At 35.1% G+C, this 22,715-nt stretch overlaps 1 protein-coding gene across 2 annotated transcripts in view; it reads left to right on the forward strand.

Annotated features, from left to right (window-relative positions):
* The window catches only part of LOC147012669 (potassium voltage-gated channel subfamily KQT member 5-like), a 285,958-nt gene that overhangs the window by 177,285 nt on the left and 85,958 nt on the right, over window positions 1-22,715 (forward strand). The gene's annotated exons all lie outside the window — the stretch shown is intronic.

The raw sequence follows: 22,715 nt of genomic DNA on the forward strand, positions 1-22,715 counted from the left end.
TTGTGTGGGCGGGGCTTCGGTGGGAGGGGCGTGTGTGGGCGGAGTCAAAAAGGGGCGGAGTCAAAAATTTCAATTTATTGGAGCTTGTGGGGGGTGTGTGGTGGGGTTTGTGTGGGATTTGTGTGGGCGGGGCTTGTGTGGGCGGGGGCTTGTGTGGGTGGAGCCAAAAAGGGGCGGAGTCAAAAATTTCAATTTATCTTTGTCTTTTGTAATTCCTGTGAATAAAATGAACCTAAAATCTCTTCCCCTTCCAAATCATATATCTTATAAGTCCAAGGAACCGTATCTATTACATCAACAATTTTAAAAAGCTCGTTGGTCCATCTTTTCGTATAACCTTTTTCAAAATGAGATTTCCACCTATATATTCTTACGATATCACCAACTTTGAACTTAGGTTTTCTGACATTAATCTCTTTTTCATATTTTAATTTTGTAAATGTTTCTGATGGCTTCATATTTGTTGACGTGTGAATCGTGTCATTGTACTTATCCACAATATCTTGAATAAAAGATGACCATTGTTGTGAACCGAGTTGTGTGAATTTTTTATATAGTCTCTCTTTTAAGGTACGATTAAAACGTTCAACAACAACTGCCTTCCCTTCATTAAAGGTACTGTATAATGTAATACTGTTATTTTTTAGAAAATTCATAAATGTCTTGTTATAAAACTCCCTACCCTCATCAGTCCACAATTTTTTAGGTTTTCTCTTACTTTTATTAAATATCTGTTGGAAGGCTAACATAAGAGTATTACCTGTTTTGTTTTTTAATGGTACAACCCACGCATATCTACTCCTCAAATCAATAACGGTTAAAGCATACTTGTACCCCTTATCATTATTGAGTTCAATCAAATCAGCAGACCAGATATAATCTACTTCCTTGGAATAAACTTTCCTTCTCTGAAACTTTGTGAATATTGGTTTATGTAATTCATCAGCTAATTGCTCTTCAGTCTTAATGGCATCATTAGAGCCTATAAGTTTTTTGAATTTCCAAGTCCAAGTTTCAATTTAGCACTGATCATCTTCTTCACAATGAACCGATCAACTTTTTCTCTCAAGGTTGGATTTTGTATCAGAGACAAATTATACAACATTTGTCTATCGGCTTCATGCTTTTCTTCCAACGTTGTGGTATTCCCATAATCAATATCGTGTCTCATGCACACTTCATCAACTCTATTGATAGGCTTACTCCAGGATTTAGGATTGTCTGCCTCATCTAATCTTTTATCCAAGTTTGTGCCTGGGCCACAGAAAGAATACCCTGGAAGATGTAATTCCCCTGGTATTCCAGTAGTTGTAAATTTACTTCCTGATAAAAACTTTTGGATATCTCCTCCTAGTTTGTGTTGGGAGATAAATTGATTTTTTTTTGAACCACACACCGAACATATACCTTTTTGTATAACCCTGTTATTTTTACTTTTAATATATGAAATATTTTTAGTATTAGTTTTCTTTTTACATTTGAGACAATAACTCATTTATTTATGAGAAAAATTCCTGCAGAGTGCAAAAACCTTTTTAGTTTCCAACATGCACATTTGAATCTTGATTTTTAAAACATAAAGAATCCTTAGAAATGCCTTCACTCTCTCCTCCATTTATTTAAGAAAAAAAAATGAAAAACTTGAATTAAAATCCATATCTTGTCAATGCCAATAGTCTTGTCGAAAGTATTGCAAATAGACTTGTCAATTCTTTCTTTTGCTCCTCGGTGGGTTGAGTTATTTTCTGTAATACCCTTAATCTTTTTTAATCTCACTGGTTTCCATATTTTGATATTTATTTTGTCTCGCTCTTTCCTCCCTCTCCTCCTTCTCTCTCTTCTCTTTTTCCTCCTTCTCTTTCTTCTCCCTCTCCTCCCTCTCCTTCTCTTTCTTCTCCCTCTCCTCCCTCTCTCTCTTCTCTCTCTCCTCCCTCTCTCTCTTCTCTCTTTCCTCTCTCTCTCTCTTCTCCCTCTCCTCCTTCTCTCTCTTCTCTTTTTCCTCCTTCTCTTTCTTCTCCCTCTTCTCCTTTTCCTCCTCTTCCCTCTCTTCTTCAACTCCTTCCTCATCCCTTACTATCCTTGATTCGCTTACCCCCCACAGAATATTATACATATATTCATCAGGATTTCTTGTTATTCCTGTATCCAAAATAATTTTTTACAACAGGAAACCAATAAAATTTCTTTTGAATTTCTAAAAGAGCCTTACCTTTTCTTAACTTTATAATTTTTTCATTATTTAACATTCTAATTAAATCTAAAGTTGTCGGTTTATCAACATCAGCATAATGCCAATCTTTTATTGAAAATACCTCATTCTTATGTTGTAGAACATATTTATTAAAATACCGAATACCCTTTTCTTGAAGGTATGCTTGGACACAGAAATGATAATTTTCTTGAAGCCTTCTTGCTGTCATTTATGTATTAGAAATATATGTTAGAATAATATTATGGCACGAAACACCTCCCCATCTTCCCATAGTTAAATCATTTTGTATTTCCTTACTTATTATATATAATCCTGTTTTTTCTGTTTTCATGAGATAAACAAGGGCAAAACCATTATTATATTTACCCTTATTAAATTCTTTTATTTGTTGTTTACTAATCGTAGCCCCACAAAACTCATTCTCGATACCAAGTGGATAATATTCTTCCTTACGAGACTGATTTAATTGTTCCAGGTCTTCGAGGTTAATTTTAAATGACCAATTATACCCTAAGTCATTCATATCATATCCCCATTGTTCTATTCTCATACAAACGATACGCCCTTCTTTATAAAAATTTATTTTAATTCGAACTGTGAATTCTGTATGACCTGGAGATAATATCAACACTTCTGTATCTTTGGAATACACAGCCGTTTTATTTAAGGATATATATTGTGATAAATCGCTTAATCTCACCAAGTCATTCGCGTCAGTCGGGCTTGGATAATTTTTTAATTTATAAGCATTTTTCATGTTAATATTTTTGGTTATATTATATTTATGTCGTTCAGCCTGTGCCTTTGTGTAATAATTTGATAAATCAATATCCAGTTCTTGAGATAAACCAAAGATAGAACCATCTTTACCAACATAAGTCATTTATATTAGATTAAAAATAATATCATAAAATTTTTTATTTTTGTTGAGTTGAAATAACACATATAGGCATAATTGGCCACAACACTTGGAATTTAATTCTTGGACTTGAAATGTTTGATAAACACCATTCTGTAAGAATTTTATGACTTCAACAGGTGGTGGAAGACCAAAACTATCAAAATAATATTTGTCTTGACTATTAAAAATACAAACCCAATGAGAACCGTTCCCATTATTATCTTCTAAGTTCATAATAATATTCTTTGTATGTTTCGGCACATTTGTTAATTCATCTCTCATACAAATAACCACATTATGAATTTTTAATTTCTTACAATATTTGACAAGTTGTAAATTTGATGTTGTATTCTTTCCAAATTTTTTCAACCACTCATCAATGCTCATTTATTTATTAGAAAGATATAATCCATTACCTCTTTTCGTTAATTTTACACCTGCTTGTGCTATAGAAGAAAGCATATCTCCAACTAACAATCTCGCTTTATCAGGCAGACCTTCAAGTTTTTCAGCAAAATCTACAATTACACCACTTCCACTAATTTGTTTCTCCAACTCTTTGTTATGTCTTTCCAATTCTTTTGAGCCTGGAGTTGAGCCTTCCTTTCGTTGGCAGTTTTCACCGCTGTTGAAATACCACCCGTCAATGCTCCAACCGCACTTAAACCAGCAAATAAAGGAATTAGAAATGGGAGAAATCCTCCACTCGTCTCTCTTATTGAATATTTTTTCAACATTGGTTTTGTCATTTTAATTTTAAGTGAGCCAGTGTCATTCAAGATTTTAACCTGTTCTCTTGTGAGAAAAACATCAATTCTTACTGCTCCTTTTCTCTGAATTGTATTAACGTTAATCGTACAAGGCTTTTGATTTTGAACACAAGATGATAGTTTATGAAGATTGATTTGATTAACATATACCCCAGTTGGTACTTTGCCACTCATTTATTTAACAAAAAATTATGTGAGACTAATCATCACACCATTATCTGTATTAATCTGCAATTCTGTTTCTTCCAAAAGCAAACAATATGTATCAACTTCTTCACTCTCTCCTCTTTCAATGTATAGGGAAGTATCCACTCGATTAGACTTTATAGTTTCCTTTTGAGCGCTCAGGTCAAACGCATAGATTGTATACAAACTTTTAAATGCTGTCATATCCAAAATAGGTTCTTTATTTCCATTACTTTCACACACCTTTTGGTAAGACTTGTATGCTTCAGCAAAATCATTTTTTCCCAATTAATTTCCAATCTATCTCGTGGGTAAAATGTTCCATCTAGAGAAACGCGAAGTTGTTTCACCTTAGCATTATCACTCAATGCATTATTCTTATCAGTCGCAGTATCACCATCTGGCTTTTTAAAAATGATCCACAGATATCGTGGCTTTCCTTCCAGAACACCCAAATTCCACGTGTAAGTTGTTTGATTGAGTTTAACGTGTTGACATCTTCTTTTGAGGTATGATACACTGAGTGGTTTCTTTGAGTTAAGTCTTCGATTCAACATCTCTTCTGTTTTAAGATTAGGAGTATATTCACTGATATACCAACTCATTTCCTCAATTACAAATTTATTCTGATCACCAAAAGCACTACCAACACCAAAAAGCAATCGATTTTCATTATCATTCCTTTGTAGTTGAAATCTAATTTTAAGGCCATACAGAACTTTATCATGATCACAAAATCCAAATATACCTTTAAGAGGAACTGCCACAGTAAAACTATTTTCTGCTTTTGTATCATCATTATACATTCCTTTCCTTTGAGTATACCCAGGGTCTGTGTTTGTTCCCGTTGACATATCAGGAATAAAACCTTCGACAGACCCCTTTCCCATTCTATCACTGAATGTATAGAGTGTAAATTTTATCATTTCAGATACAGCAGAGACATAATCAACCGCTTCAACTTCTTGTGTTCCAATATACAAACGCACACTATCAAACATTTTCCAGAAGAAATCATTTACAAGTGTAGCGTTTGTGTTATTCCCAGCCTTAGTGAATTTAAATTTACACAACAAGAAACTTTCGGAGAGATTCAAATAGGTTTGTTGATTATTTATTTCAAAACTTTTTGTACCATTCGTATTCCAGTCTGTTCCAGTTATTGCATTTACCTTGAAGTAATCTTCTTTTTAGTGGAGTTTGAGATAATAATAGTATCATCCAAATCATAGATACTATCAATTGCTTCCATACTTGTATTTATTTAGGAAAAAAAAGATGTTAAAACTTTTGAAACCCTGATCCAAGTATTTGAATTATTTTCTGTCGTTCTTGGGGGACAACTGAGTTTTGCCTTTCTTAATTTCTTTTATTGCTTGTAATTTATGAGATTCCTTCTGAGCATCTTTTATACTCTTTACGGCACCTGCTACATTTCCCACAGCAGAAGCAGTTGAACCAATTAGATCTTTATGTTTAAGAATAGTTGAACCAATACCCATGAGAGTATCAATTATCCCATCTCCTCTAAATTGATGTCCAACACCCCTTTGTCTCTTAGGTTTATAGTATCCTCTACCAAGATACATACCTTCACCCTTGTAGTATGGGGAAAGGAACATCCCATCCCCTGTAATTATTTTATATTTTCCCAACTCGTGTTTCCTCAAAATAACCATCGTATTTATTTATTGGAAAACTTCACGTAGGTGAATTCTGATGGATATAACTTCTCCATTAAAAGAAATCACACGATTATCTTGGTCGGTTATCCTAAAATTTACTCTGTGTATGGTTTTTCCTGACACAGGTAGATAAACCAAATTTTTGGGTTCCATATTGAATTTATAACCAATTGGGGTTGAGTATGCGCTGAATGAAAATATTGTATTTGTTTTTTTCCCATCATTATAAGCACCATCAATCAAATCACAGTGAATTAACACCGAATTTATTCCTGAGGATATTTGAATGACATTATCACTGTAAAACGTCCCATTAGTTTCAATCTTTTTTGAGGAGAAACCCAATAACTCTCTAAATGAATTATCAATTGTGAAATCAACCTTGTAGTTATTTTTAACTTTAATCGTTGATTTTGAAGTATGTTTTTGAATGTTTATAACAATATTTTTTGGTTCATCACCCTGTTCTTTCATAAGACGAGCAATTTCGGAAGATATTTGAGAAATCTCATATGCTCCGGGTGAGACTGTTATCGTTTTGTATCCACTTCCTGGATTATAACTAAACTTGTCATTTTTCTCGGTTATATTAAATAAGGTATTATAAGTTTCCATGGACAATAAAGATGCCTCATATTCTTTTGTTGTGTCAAGTTGTAGTGGGTATGGGAATGAAGATGTGTGGTCGCTTGTTGTGAAATTGAAACTAAGGATTGTGCTTCTCATCTTATTTAATATGAGATAAAATGTCTTTATATTGATATTTATTAATTATTTTCATGTTCATCAACTGGTCTAAAATGGCTGATGCTTCATTAAAACAATTGTTATTTCCAGCCTTCTTACTGCCTAACAACAATAACAGTCTATTAACTAATTGCGATGGGTCATTTGGAAGAAAACTAACACCTGAACCAAGGATACTTAAAGCCTGAATAATGTGTTTCTCCTTCTCATTCTTCCTACTTTTACCAGAAAGAATAACCTTATAATTTAGAGTGTTCAGCAGATCAATATATACTCTATCATCATTATTTTCCATATCCAATGGTTTATCAATATACTTTGATTCATCCCTCACAGTTGAACCTTGTCTTCCATCTTTTGTGAGAAGAAACATTAATCTTGGAGTTAGTTTAACAGGGGTTGAGCAGAACCCAAGAACCTTAATTCATCATTAAATATCAATACCTTTTCTTGAACAAGATGAAATATTGCTGATTGTTCTGTTGGAATGAGTCCTGCTTTGGTTTTTGAATCCGCTGAATATTCATTGTTTTGAAGAGCATTCACAATATAATCAGGGGGTCGATTAATCTCTTCCAGTTGTTGAAATAAACCTTCATCATCATATTCTAATTCTCCTAAATGCTCTAATTCTTCCTCCGTCATTTGACTGAAATCTTTTAACATTTGAAGTTTTTTAGGAGTATATTCTACCGTGGGAAATGTGGAAACATCTTTCATTTTTCCTTGGGAAGTTTTTAAAAGTGGTTTAAAAAATTTCTCTTGTTTTCTTTCAAATGCTTCTTCGCCCGTTAGTTTCTGTCTGCGTTTCTTCTTTATGTCTTCCTGCTGTTTTACAACTTTTGAAACCAACTCTTGATGTTCCCTAAATCTTCTTGCTCTTTCTTTTGCATCCATTTATTTATTGAAAAATATCATTTAATATCTCATCTTGTTTCACAACAATATATTTATATTTTTCAGTCGTGTGTTTCATGTAATCCCCAAATTCCTTTTTACTACATAATGTAGAACAATTGTCTCTCCAAAAATTGTTTATATCTATTGAATTTAACTTGAATAAAATAAAAGTATTAGCATTGTTTCTGATGGAACGACGAGGAAGCTGAAAGTACGATTGACTAAGATAAATACAATTACAAGAAGAATGTCTCCCTCTTGTGTAGTAGCTGTCCATTACCGTTTGGTTTCTCTCATTAACACAATCATCAAAGATAACGAGGTTCTTTTTGGATTTATCCAAATCTTGGGGAGACGGTATATCATCCGTATTATCACTCAGAATACAAGTTATCGGTTTTGATTTCTTTTTACATCTCTGTGTATCACAAAATAGTTGTATTATATCTTCAATGTTAAAATCATTTAGGTTTTTTTGAAGTTTAAATAAACCGATTATATCTTCTTTTGAAGACCAGCATTAAAACCTTGTGAGAGTAGTTGATACTCTGGTTGAAAACTCGACTTTGTGAAAATTATTAAATTATCATAATCTAAAAAGTTGGGAGTGAGGAGCATCTTTAAAAGTAAGCAGGTTTTTCCACATCCACTTGAACCAACTATGAGGCATCTTAATGAATTTGGGAGATTTTTATGGTTGTCAAATTTTATCTTATTTTCCCAAATAGGTAAAAAATCATTCATTTATATATTTGGAAAACAGGTTATTTAATTTATTCTTGGCTTTTTTCGAAATTCTATATTTTATCCTAAGTTCAGGTTTAATTTCAAGATAATCCATTATTTTATTTATGCAATATCTTGTGTTGATATTTCCCTGAAAATCACATCCATGAATAAGATATAACAACAATCCTTTGAACATTTCTCTAATACGTTCAGTTTCTTCCCTTGTAAGGAAAGGTGTGTTCTCACCCTCGTTCTTTACATTCATTTCTCGAATCAATCTTGTAAAGTAATTCATTTTTGGTGTAAATCTAAAAGAATTATTTTCCTTTTTATATTTTTGATTATCATTAATTAGAAGATAATCACAGAATATACATTGTTTATAGGCTTTTGACTCTGTGTTTAATCCCCGTCTTTCACACGCAGGACAATTCTCAAATTTGTCATATGGAGAATCATGGAATTCAAGAGGCTCAAAATCGAGTAAACTATTCATATTTATAAAGTAAAACTTTACTTAAACTGAAATTCATCTTCGATATCATCTTCGATACTTTCAGAATCATCTATACTTTCATAACTATCATTTGAACACAAACTCTCGGTGTCATAACTATCGTTTGAATGCAAACTCTCGGTATCATAATCACTCTCATAATCTTCAAAATCTTCAGTTGAATATTGGCTCATTTAATTAGTAGAAAAAACATTACCATCGATATCGATATACATTTTTTCATTAACAGATTCAACTGCTACATTTTTTATATTAAAGGTAATTTTAAAATGATCCTTAACTACAATTGAACGAAATGTCATTTCACCTGATATATTAACATCCTTTATTTCATCAGGATTTATATCTTTAGGGTTGTTGAAAAAATACAAATTTCTCCTTGCATATTACAGATGGTCTTATCTTTTCTTTCTAAAGCTTCATCCATAAGGTTTTTATTTTTTGATACCTTTTCTTGTTTCATTGCTTTTTCTAGTTTTGAATATATTGCCAGAAGGAGAGGAGAAACTTTTGTTAGAGATACCTTAATTGATGTTCTTCCAGGTATACTAAAAGCCCTTCCACTGAAGTAAATTGAAGAACTCATCATATCCACCATAATTGTTTTTATCCAATAGTTGTTATATTTATCTTTGTTCAATTTTACATCCTTGACATATTTCTCAGCATCTTTAACAAATGAAGAGATTGATTGAAACTTGTCTTTTGTGTCTTGAAACATTGTATTTATTAAGTGAAAAAGTTGGAGGATAAAATGGTTTTAAGCACAGATTCACCTGTAAAATAAACGAAATTTTCATCAAGAAAATTTTAGTTTAAGCACAGATTCACCTGTAAAATAAACGAAATTTTCATCAAGAAAATTTTAGTTTAAGCACAGATTCACCTGTAAAATAAACGAAATTTTCACCAAGAAAATTTTAGTTTAAGCACAGATTCACCTGTAAAATAAACGAAATTTTCATCAAGAAAATTTTAGTTTAAGCACAGATTCACCTGTAAAATAAACGAAATTTTCATCAAGAAATTTTTAGTTTAAGCAAAGTTTTATTATATAAATATGGTGAATACAACATACTGCGATGTTTGTAATCACGAATATAAACATTATAGAAAACACCTCCGAACCAACAAACACACATTTAATCTATTTCACAAAATATCCCCTCTTGAGTTGGAAAGAAAACATTGTGATACCTGCTCAAAGGATGTTTTGAAGAGTAGTTATAATAGGCATCTTCAATCACAAAAACACAAGAAAAATGAGTTTAAAGTAAAGGGAGACTATTATATTGAAAACACTGATGGGGCATTTAAAGGGCATATAAAAATAAGGATTTTTCAATTTGGAGAACCCGGTCCATCATCAATAATTGAATCAATTGAAATAGTGAAACCTGATGTTGAAAAATTTATTAAAAAAACATTAAAAGAAATGAAAACTTTAAAGTTTTATATGGGAGTGAAAATGAATATGAAAAGACAAGATGAAGAACAAACTCCTTATATGAGGACAGATCTTCATTTTATAACATCATTTCAAGATTTTTTGAATAGTGGGGTTTATGAAGAACTATCAAGACAAGAGGAGGATGTTGATAATACAGTGGTAGGAAGTGGATTCAATATTAAAAAATCATCTTTTAGATGTACACATTCTAAAATCAAACCCTCTTAAAGCTTCTTCTTATATTGAATTACCAAAAGAAATAAAACGAAAGAAGGCAGTTGTTAATATTAAGAATAATGATAATAAATGTTTTCTCTGGTCTGTTCTTGCTCACTTACATCCACCAAAATGTAATTCAGAAAGAGTAAAACAATATATGAAATATGAGAATACCTTGGACATTAAAGATTTTAATTTCCCAATGCCACTAACAGATATTCCTAAATTTGAGAAAAAGAATAATCTTTCTATTAATGTATATGGATTAACGGATACAAACAAAGTTCAAATATTAAAAATTTCAAACAACTATAAAAATGAAGAAACACACATTGATCTTTTATATTTTAGTGTTGGAAATAATTCACATTACACATACATCAATAATTTATCAAGATTAATCTCTTCTCAGGTATTCAGAACAGCAAACAAAATATATCCTTGTAAGCGATGTCTTAATTCATTTCATACAAAAGAACGATTAGAACAACATTCAAAATATTGTAGTAATCATAAATCAGCTGTAATTACAATGCCTAAACCTGGTGAAAAGATTTCTTTTGAAGATTATAATAAATCTATCATGCACCCATTTGTGATATACGCTGATTTTGAATGTATCCTTAAAAGATAAATACTGCTTCTCCTAATCCAAAAGAACCATATACAAATAAATATCAAAAACATATTCCTTGTGGTTTCTGTTATTATATCAAATCATCTGTTGGAGAAAAGTATAATAAACTTGAACAGTATAGTGGAAAAAATGCTTCACAAGAGTTTGTAAAACGATTAGAAAAGGATTGTATAAGACTAAGTAAATTAATGAAAGAAACAAATGAACCGATGAAATTAACCATAGAAGAAAAATTAGAATTTAGAAAGAACAATATCTGTCATATTTGTGAGGAGGAAATTGAGGAGTCTAAAGTTAGGGATCATTGTCATCTTACTGGTAAATATAGAGGTCCCGCTCATTCCTGTTGTAATCTTAATTATAAATTACCTTCTTTTATTCCAGTCTTTCTTCACAACAGCGCCAACTATGACACACATCTATTTATAAATGAACTTTCAAAAACACCAGGGAATATTTCTGCCATAACAAACACAAGTCAAAAGTATATTTCATTTACAAAAATGATATTCACAAAACCTATAACTCGTATAAGGTTTCTTGATTCTTACAAGTTTATGGGAACACCACTAGCCAGCCTCGCATCAAATCTAAGCTCCACGGGCTCTTTTCCAAATCTTAGTTCATTCTTTCCAAAAGAGGAAATTCTAACTAAAGAGGAAATTCAGATTAAAGAGAGAATTCAAAGTAAAGAGGAAATTCTAATTAATGAGGAAATGAATGAAGAAATTCTTACTGAAGATGAAATTCTAATTATACAGAAAATTCGAACAAAGAATGAAATTCTAACTAAAGAGGAAATTCTGATTATAGATGAAATTCTGATTAAAGAGGGAATTCTAACTAGAGAGGAAATTGAAACAAGGAATGAAATTCAAAGTAAAGAGAAAATTCTTACAAGTAAGGGAATTTATCCTTATGGTTATATGGATTCATTTATGAGATTTAAAGAAACACAACTTCCTTCAAAAGAAAGTTTCTATAATAACCTTTATGAAGAAGAGATAAGTGATAAGGAATATAAACACGCACAAGAAATTTGGAAATTATTTAAGATAAAGAACCTTGGAGAATATCATGATTTGTATCTAAAAACAGATGTTTTATTGTTAGCTGATGTGTTTGAAGCTTTTAGATCACTCTGTCATAATAAAAATTGTTATGGATTAGATCCTGCCCACTATTTCACAGCTCCTGGTTTAGCTTGGAGTGCAATGTTGAAAATGACAAAACAAGATATAGATTTAGTCAGTGATGTAGATATGCTTTTGATGATTGAGAAGTCTAAGAGAGGTGGAATATCACAAGTATGTTCAAAAAGATATGCTAAAGCAAATAATAAATATCTTCCAAATTATGAGAGTGAAAAAGATAGTAATTATTTGATGTACTTTGATGCTAATAATTTGTATGGATGGGCAATGTCTCAATCTCTGCCTTATGGTAAATTAGAGTGGGTGGAAGAAAAGGATTATGAAAAGGCTTTGATGAATATTGTTATTTCTTCTCAAGAGAAATTGAATGGCAAAGAAGAAGGTTATTATTTTGAAGTTGATTTGAAGTACCCGAGTGATCTTCATAATAAGCATAAAGACCTTCCTTTTGCATGTGAGAAAGAAACCCCAAAGAAAGAATGGTTCAGTGATTATCATAAAAGTTTTAATATTAAAGGCAAATCAACAGAAAAGTTATTAACAACATTCTATGATAAAGAGGGATATGTTTTGCATCAAAGGAACTTGAGACAATATTTATCTGCTGGGTTGAGAGTAGCTAAAATTCATAGAGTTTTAAAATTTAAACAAAGTCCTTGGATGAAAAAGTATATTAAATTCAATACAGATATGAGAACAAATACAAAAGTAAAATTTGAAGGGGAATTCTATAAATTGATGAATAATGCTGTCTTTGGAAAGACAATGGAGAATGTTAGAAACAGGCAAAACATTAGATTTGCAACATCTTGGAAAGAAGCTTCTAGATTGATAAATAAACCAAGTTTTGAGAGAGAAGAGGTTTTTTCAGAGAACTTTTCTGCTATTCATATGAAAAAGGAAAGTATTGTCATGGATAAACCAATTTATATTGGAACAGCAGTTCTTGATTTATCAAAGATATTGATGTATGATTATTTGTATAATGATTTAAAGAAAGAGTATGGTGAAAATGCTTCATTGTTGTATATGGACACCGATAGTTTTATTCTAGATATAAAAACTGACGATGTTTATAAGGATATGAAGAAAAACATTGGAGTATATGATACAAGTAATTTTAGTAAGAAGAGTGAGTTATTTTCAAAAAAGAATGAAAAGGTTATTGGTAAGTTTAAGGATGAGTTGGGTGGAAAAGTAATGAGTGAGTTTATTGGATTGAGAGCAAAGGCATATGCTTATAAGTATGGTGATCAGATTGATAAAAGGTTAAAGGGAATAAAGAAATATGTAATAAAGAAATCAATAACTTTTAGAAATTATTATAATTGTTTGATGAATAAGAAAGAAGAATATAGGAAAATGAATACAATAAGAAGTTATAAACATAAGATATATAGTGAAGAAGTAAATAAAAAGGCATTAGGAGCCTTTGATGATAAGAGATTTATTTTAGATAATGGAATAGATTGTGTTCCATATGGATATTGTATGATAGAGTGTATAAAATAGATTGTGTTCCATATGGGTATTGTATGATAGAGTGAATAGAATAGATTGTGTTCCATATGGACACAAGTTTTAACGATGGGAAGATGGGTTAGGGTTTTTAAGGGCTTCCGCCGCGTTTTTCACAATATATAAATGGTCGAACCAAGTATTAGTCAAACTAAAGAGTGGAGAAAATCTCAGTCTTGGTATATAAATGGAAAACATAATGAATGTGAAAAATATCAAATAAGTCTTATTGAAAAAATATCTAAAACAAAGGTAAATAAAACAAATATGCGAATCAATTTAAAAACCAATAAGTTAGAGGATGTAAAGAAAATAATAAATATGTTTGAATGGACTGAAAAATTTGATGGTTATCAATTGAACAATGGAAAAATAATTTACTACAATATCAAAATGATATGCAACTCAGGAGGTGGTCAGATGAGATCATTAAGAGAAGTTTATCATTTCGTAATGGCACAAAAGGGGTATCTTAAAAAATATAAAGATTCAAATGTTTTGTTTTTCAATATTTTAGATGGGGATTATTGTGCAAAGAAAATTAAACTATTGAAGGAATTTGAGAATGAACAAATGTTTATAGGTTCAATGAGTGAGCTAAACAATATGCATTGGTTATTTGATAAAGAGTGCCCCGAGGCTTAGACGTTTCAGATATTTCTTTCGAATCACCTTTAACAAATCTTTATCTTGTTGTATGGGCTATTTGAATAGAGAGCCCCTAGGTTAAAAGGGAAAGTAAAAAAATGACCGTTTTTACAGTCATTTTTCCCTGCTGTGCAGGGGTTTGGCTTTTTCTTGAGGCAATGTTTTATGGCCGGATGCCCTTCCTGACACCAACCCTGGTCGCCTCTTACGACACACAGGGATACGGTACACCTATTCTAACCGGGGCATACACCGGGACCAGTACACTGGCACTCATTTCGCCGACCTCGGAAGGATGGCAGGCTGAGTCAACCCCCTGGTGTTAATTCAGCAGCCAACGGGATTTGAACTCAGGACCCTGGGATCCCAAGCCGCCACCCTAACCACTAAGCCAACACCAGGCTCCAGGTTAAAAGGGGAGACAAATAAATATACCTTGGGCTAAAAAGGGGATTTATTTTTTAGGGGAAAAAAAAGAAAAATTTCATGGCTGAAAATCCCCCATTCATTTACATGGGGAAAAGTGAGCCAGAACCAGTATTCTTTCCCTACTCTTCTGTTTCCCTTCCTAAATTGTTCTATTTGTCCCGTTTCCACCCTCAGTCGGTCTATCTGCTTCTCAAATCTCTGTTTCCATGGTGGTGTCTTGTTTCTGGTCAGATTATCAGATCTATATTTTTTGTGTCATCGTTTGCCTGTCATTTTCTCTTGGACATACAGTCATGCTGCGAAACTCACATTGTTAATTTCTCGTAAAAAAAAGTGATTTTTGGAGCACTGTAGTGACTGCTTGGTTTTTCTCCTTACTTGTATCTTCAACTGTTTATTGTTATTTATTTGGTGGTGATATTAATTTGATTTCCTCTATTTTATTAGCCCTCTCGTCTTCTAACGATGTAGACTACGCTGTTCATTATCAACCTCCTCTTCTTCATTCTGTTGTCCATTATTTTCCTCCTCATTATGATCTTTCCTTGTTGCTATTATTTATTACCCTTGCCAAAGGAGAGGGAATTGCATTTGGGTCCGTTTGTTACTTGGCAAAAGAAAGATTTTTTTTTTTACACGTATGTTGATTGTCTCAGTTTGTGTGTGTTTGTTTGTGTGTTTGTTTGTTTGTCTACTCGCCTCCAGCCCAAACCGCTCAACCGATTGCTCTGAAATTTTCAGACATTAATGTTACAGACCCTGCGATGGTCCAACATTGAAGTTTTAAAAAAAATAATTCGGTCAACCGAAAAGGTCTACATCGGCCAATAGGCCAATTTGAGCCAAATTTTCTAAAATCCTCAAATTTCATCCGATTGACTTGAAATTTCAAGACATTTGCATATGAGGTTGCTGAACTCAACCACCTACTAATTTTGAGGTAAACATAGGCCAAAACGTCAAAAGAGGCCAAAATGCCAATTTGGTCCAAATTTTCTAAATCGTCAATTTTCATCCAATTGAGTTGAAATTTGAAAAGGATTTACATATCAGGTCACTGAATTCAACGACCAATTAATTTTAAGGTCAAAAGGTCAACACAGGCCTAATTTATAAAATTGATAGATCGGACCAAAAACTAAATATATCACTACATCTCAAAAAGTTGTGGACGAGTTTTGACAAAACAAGGTGGATGAGTTGAATAGGTGACAAGAACAAGTGGATTGGATTGGTGACTGGGTGGTGAAGCGGAACAAGGTGACTCTGCCTCACTCCTTGCTCATTCAGATCCAGCATATCAGTGGGATACAAAATGTATATTGTTCCACCTGGCAGAGGTATGCGCTTTCCCGAGTGCCATTCTACTTTGTGCTGTTTTGCCAAGCTGTCACTTTATGAGTGATTTTTCATTTGTCTGTTTGTTTGTCTGCACAGAACTTTCGTGTTTTTCTCTGCAACTGCTTGTCGGATTGAGCCGAAACTTTCACAATTGGTGCAACTACTCATGTAGAATGTTTCAATGATAATTGTGACATCATAGGTCACGTGATATGGCAGCCATATTGTTAAAATGGAAAAACTTTGGACCTCTGTATTTCTGAAACCGCACCAAGGAAAAAAATGAAACTTGGCACATAGCAACTACTCCTTATGGGGAATGAGTTTGATTTTTATGATGTCATAGGTGCCCTTGTTATGGTGTCACAATTGCATATGTAGAATGCCACATCCAATCAGTATGAAAATTTTTGAGGGTCATCTTGGGATAAAATGGTCCACAGAAAAAAAAAAATCATAACATCATCAGTCACATGATTCAGCAGCCACACAATTTTTTTTTTTTTAAACCTTCAAAAATCTTCTTCTCTGAAGTGGCTGAACAGATCGAGGCGAAACTTTGCACGTATGACCGCCTGTCCATGAAGAACAAAAAGTTCACACACATGATGTCATAGGTCACATGGTTGGCAGCCATATTGAATTTACTCTAAAACCTATAAAATATCTCTGATTGCTTTTTTTCTTGTTTTGTTTGCAAAGGTGCTATTTGATCTGAGTTCGTAACTTTGAGTAGATCTATCTCTACCGGTGCTGCTGAAGCATTTCCTTTTGTCATTCTCTGGTCCTGTTGTGGAGTTTTTAGTTTTGTTTCTTTATTTAATCCCACAATCTGTTTCCCAATTTCTATTTCTGTTATGGTGATTAAATTTGAAATCTCATCTGTTTCTGTTTTCCTCTCTTGTTCTATTTCGAGTGTAACCCCAGTAAGTTATGTTAGTTGTTACTTTATTTGGGGAGTTTGTACTTTGGGAATCTTAACTCAAATGTATGTCCCATCATTCCATTGTGGCGTTGGTGGTAAATCGCCATTTATTGGTGACCAGTCATTTCTGATTACCTCGTCAGTTTGTTCATCTCTTATTAATTGCCGGAATCCTTCGGATTTCAGCAATTATGTTGGTTGGTTGTGTGTGGCATTCTGTGTCTGTCTGTCTGTCTGTTGGGTTGCCAAAATAGGTGACCCTTATTGTCAGTAATTCTGTCTGTTTGTTTGTTTGGATGTTTGTTTGTTTGTCATCAGCATAATTGGTAGTAAACGTGGGCGGATTTTGACTAAACTCGGGTGGTAAGTACATGTTATGACCTAGTGCTTTGGAAATTGTGATGATTGCTAGGGACGCTTTGGTTCCCTAGCAACAACCGAAAAACATTCAAAATCGGTACCGTTCACACGAAATCAATTCTGAAAGCCATTATCCTACTATACGTAGGGTTATGAAATTTGGCACGAATGATCTCCAGGTGATGCTCTATCAAATATATTCTGTTTTTTGTGATATATGGAATACTTTACCCGCAGCGCCCCCTACAATTAGGGTATGCGCGAAAATTGGCGAAAATTGAAGGCTCCCTAGCGACCAGGTGAGTGCATCGATACGAATGAAACTTTGCAGGTTCATGGTACTCAATGAGTACTACAACTTTGCCTCAGGACATATTGACCAATTTCGCTTAGGTCAGGGGTCAAAGGTCAATTAGTGCAAAAATTGATAATACGCGAGAGCTGGAGGTGCCTTCGTGCCAAATGCTACTCCTCCTAGGGTTATGGTCAGATGGTCATGAAAATTCACACTAATCATCTGGAATGCATTGTGCACAAACGGTCAGGCCGGATTTTCGATTTATGTCTTTGTTCACCCACAGCACCCCCTCGAACTTTGGGGATTTCCGATATCAAACCGCATTTTCAGTACTTTTCATTCAAATTGATACCGAGTAGTTATCAGTAGATGGAACTCGATGAGATTTGGTATGCATAATCTTAAGGTGATTCTCTATCCGCTATATGACATCCATTTTGTTCTACATCTTATAGTTTCCAAATGGTAACCCTCTCAACTTGGGTGTCTGAGGGCCATTGAGCATTCCCGCTGAAAATTCAAAGTACACTAGCTCCAAGACGGCTGAACCGAATCTAATTAATCTTTACATGCTTATAGAACGTAATGAGTACTACAACTTTGCTCATTTGCATAATGACCTATCTTAAGTAGGTCAGGGGTCAAAGGTCAATAAGTGCTTTTTTCGGGCGAAATTACCATTCAAGGCACCCTTACTCCGACACGGATTAACCTATATGAATGAAAGTTCATAGGTACATAGTACTCAATGAGTACTATAACTTTGCTTCAGGACATATTGACCTATCTCGGCTAGGTCAGGGGTCAAAGGTCAATGAGTGCATTTTTGGGGCAAAATGACCATTCAAATCCCCCTTGCTCCTACACGGGTTTACCGATACGAATGAAAGTTCATAGGTACAGAGTACTCAATCCGTACTACAACTTTGCTTCAGGACATATTGACCTATCTCGGCTAATTCAGGGGTCAAAGGTCAATGAGTGCATTGTTCGGGCAAAATGACCATTCAAAGCCCCCTTGCTCATACACGGGTTAACCGATTCGGTTGCAATTTCGTAAGTACTTGGAACTAGATTAACTCAGATCAGGGGTCAAAGGTCATCGGATGCTCGGTGACCCATGGCCGCCTACCGGCTTGTTTGTCTGTTTGTGTGTTTGTTTACGCTGTAGCACCCATACCGTTTCAGCGATCATGACCAAACTGGGTACAGACGTCGGCCATGGTCCAACTTAGACACTTGTCGTTTTTGGTGAATCTTGGTCAAAGGTCATGGTCACCGAAAAACCGAAATTCTTATTTTTGCAATAACGTCTGCTAAAATGGTCGTATTGACTTCAAACCAAATCCAAAATGTACATCTTCCAATTCTGCATCCAACCATATGTCTCATTGGGGTGTCACACCAACACCCTTCTTAGCGGTCGGGGGTCGAATGTCAGGGGGGTCAGGTCAAAACTTTCAAATTGCGATAAAAATGTCATTTCAAGTCCGATTGACTTCCAAGTTATGATCATGACCAAACTAAGTGCTATAACTCATTAAACAGTTGCACTATCGACTTAAAAGAACCAAATTGATTTCCAGGTTTTTGTTTTTTCAGAGATCATGGAGATATGACAAAGTTATTCCGGCAATTCCTTGCTCAACGAGCAATTTCATTCTTAGTTCTTCTTCTGTGAATATATTTTGTTTGAGGATATTGTTTTTCATTGTATTTAGTCTTGCCCTATTCAAATTACCTTTATCAGGGCAGGTGTTTTTATGCTGATTCTCTCTCCTTGGGTCATCTGATTTATGTCTTCAATTGCTTGCTGTCTTGCTTTGTCAGTTATTTCCTTTATTCTTTCCTGGGTCAAATATCTTTGGATCATCGATGCTACTGCAAATAAATTTTGTTAATGGAACTTTTTCAGCCTTGGCCGTCAGCTTCATTTGTTTCAATTAGTTCATGAATATTTCTCGTTTACCGTTAGACCCCCCCCCCCCCAGTGCTTTTTGTTATGGTGATTCAGGTAATCACCATAACAATTATTAAGGTAAAGCATGTATGCTTCATGCACAAAATACGCTTTGCAGTGAAGGATGATTTCCTTCTCCTCGAAGCTCCAGCTCTGTTCATTTCATCTTCTCCAATTCGTCTGGAACATAGTAGCTGTTCGTTGTAGAACAGGTGTCACCTTTTTAGCTTTTCGCTTTGGTATAGAGCGCTGTCCTATCATGAAACAGGAATTCCCTTCCTCACTGGAGAAGGTGCAGTCATTATCCTTTTCAGCACACATTCCGGCTGCTCGGTGTGGCCACACAGACTTAGGCATCTGCATATGAGGGGTCTGTCTCCCTTTTGTCATTTTCTGTGACTGATTGTCATTGTTTGGAATATTTTTGTTCCAGCTAGCCATGTTGCTTTCCCCAAGAGGCCGTAGGGCCTCAGCTGCTTGACAGGGCTCACCGATGGCACTTGGAGTCGTACCAAGAAGGTATATGCCAGGGTTGTGCATCTGCCTGCTCGCTTTCTCCTCACTGGTTTGCTTAATAGCTTGCCATCACTTGGAATCGCTCACAGGGAAGGTATTCACAACAAACCCCTTTCACTCACAGGGGAGGTATGCACAATCACACACACACACTGTAGATAGGTTGGTGAACACTCAGTTTTATATCTTCTTGCTCTTCGCACCCTTTCATCACCCCGTCCTCCACCAGCCCGCTCAGGTCAAATACATATTCCCAGAGTCCCACACTTAATTACTCTCCACCATTCCAAGATGAATCCTCACCTCCATTCCTTCATCCTTTTATTCTCTCGTGGATGGCACAGACTCCTGTGTCTTTCATCTTGTGCCCCTCCCTCCAATCTTTCAATAGTAGAGCCCATTGCCATCTCATGTTTTCTTCCATACACATGACAGCTCTCTTTTACTCTTGCTGACACCCCTCCCTCACCCACTCCCTTTCCTTTCTCTGCCATTCTGTCTGGCTGTTCCCCTTTCATCCTCTCTCAGCATGTGAACCTGCTGCCCTCTGTCGTTTAGCTCCTCAATGAACTGAATACATCTGTCCAAAAAAATAAAATGTGAGTTTTATAATCACTCACTAACATGCATTTACACATATGGACCGGCAGAATGACCTAGACTCTAAAGGTATGCACACTCACCTCCAAGCTGTTCAGCAGGGGTTCAAATCTTGGCCCAGCTATAAAGTGTCATCCAGGTGTTTCACAGGCAGGGTGATTCATCAATGTGTGTGCCATCTCTCAAATGGATGTTAAACTGGGTGTCGCATCTGCCAGTATTAGTTAATGTTTGTTAAAGATCCTATGGTGTCTTTCCTGAAGAGTAGGGGAGCCATTGCCAGCACCATGAACAAATTCCAAATTCCTGCCTGAACTACTACTGCAAAGGCAATGACAAACCACTGAGTTCAACCAATTCCAAGAAACTGCTTCAGCAGCACTGACGCTCTGAAACAGAGCATGGTACTCAGCAATTCAGACTGGCAGGCAGCAGCCTCTTCCCTCTGTTCAGACCTTGGACAAAATCACAAGCTGGTCAAACAGTTGGAATATGCCTTTCAATCCTGACAAATTTCACACTCTCACTCTCAAACCCTCCGAATCTACTTTCTTAGCTATCCTCTTGAGGCAGTTCAATTACTCAAATGGATCCTGTGTCTCATTATTACCCATGGTCATTTTTAGGCAAACCACATTTCAAAGTTGGCTTCCAAAGCCAGTCGCCGACTGGGCATCCTCCATCGTACATTCCTTCCTTGGCACATGTGAACTCCTTTCCCCAATAAGGTTTGATCCACAGCTTGATGGAATACTGCTCTCCCCTCTGGATTTGTGCCTCTGCCTCACCCCTTGCTCAGCATGACGCTGTGGAAACCAAGGCTTTCGAGATCATTGGAATCTCCCATGTTGAAGCTGAATCTATGGGCCTATCACTTCACCATCGCAGAAACGTCAGTGGTCTCTCTGTCTTCTACCGGTTCCTTTCTAGTCTTGCATCCTCTGCTGTTTCCGTGGGCATTCATCGACCACCAACAACCCCCTACTCGTGAAACTACCGACTGTAAATCCAGAATCACTGCTCACTTCCACTCATTCATTACTCTTTTTTTTTCCCCACCTGTGGAATCGGCTTCCACATTTTCATCCATCTCATTCTTCCCTCCAGGGTCTTGAAGACAGCTGTTCACCACCATGACAAATCATCCCCCATCCAAAACCATGATCCCCTGTTAATGCCCCAACTTCAAATCTCACCTCCTTCCAACTTTCCAGTTTTTCCTTCCTTAGAGTTTGCTTCTTGTCCATCGTGTGCATCCTCCCCTACCTCTCATTCCTCCCCATACCCATTATTTATCCAAGTCTCCCCATATTTTATCTAACCTTCAACCATACTCTTGGTGTTTCCCCACTCTATCCACTGTTCCTTTTGTTATGTTGCATCCTGATCCGTTCAGTTCTCGCTCTTCCACGAGCCTTGAGTTTGTTAAAAGAATTAAAAAAAATCTTTTCTTTTTTGTATACAAGTTATATTTTAAAATCAAATTTCCAAAATATTTGTTTCCAATAGCAGTGTAAGCAATTTAATTTTCAAAGTGTTTGCATCATATCCTAAAGTGAAACGTACACCATTGCTCAGCGAATGCCATTTCACTGAATGTCTTTGTCAGTTCCTGATTGGTTATGAAACGTGACATCCTTTTCACAGGGAATACATGTATGTACATCGAAACATGAATTTTCATCGATGCACATTGCATTTGTGTGGTTTTCGTGATTATAGTAACAGCTCAATTGGAAAAAAAAAACTACCAAAAGGTATCCTGCTGAGCATCAAGCGAGGAAGCAGCATGTACCATTTTCAAAGCATTTGGTATCACTCAGCCAGGTATCACTCAGTATCACTATCACTCGAGCCACCGACCTCCCAGACTCAGAGTAGACGCTCTAACCATTGCCAAACCAATTCTGTTGAAACGGTTTTCACTTGCTAACGTTTCTCAGAGCCAAAAACATGACTTACTTTATTTGGTGACCACCGTTCCTTATTTAGTGATGGACTTGCAGATTTACG

The sequence above is a fragment of the Eptatretus burgeri genome, chromosome 14, assembly GCF_056783735.1.
Source record: "Eptatretus burgeri isolate ZD-2024b chromosome 14, Ebu_testis_v1, whole genome shotgun sequence".
Classification (NCBI taxonomy): Eukaryota; Metazoa; Chordata; class Myxini; order Myxiniformes; family Myxinidae; genus Eptatretus; species Eptatretus burgeri.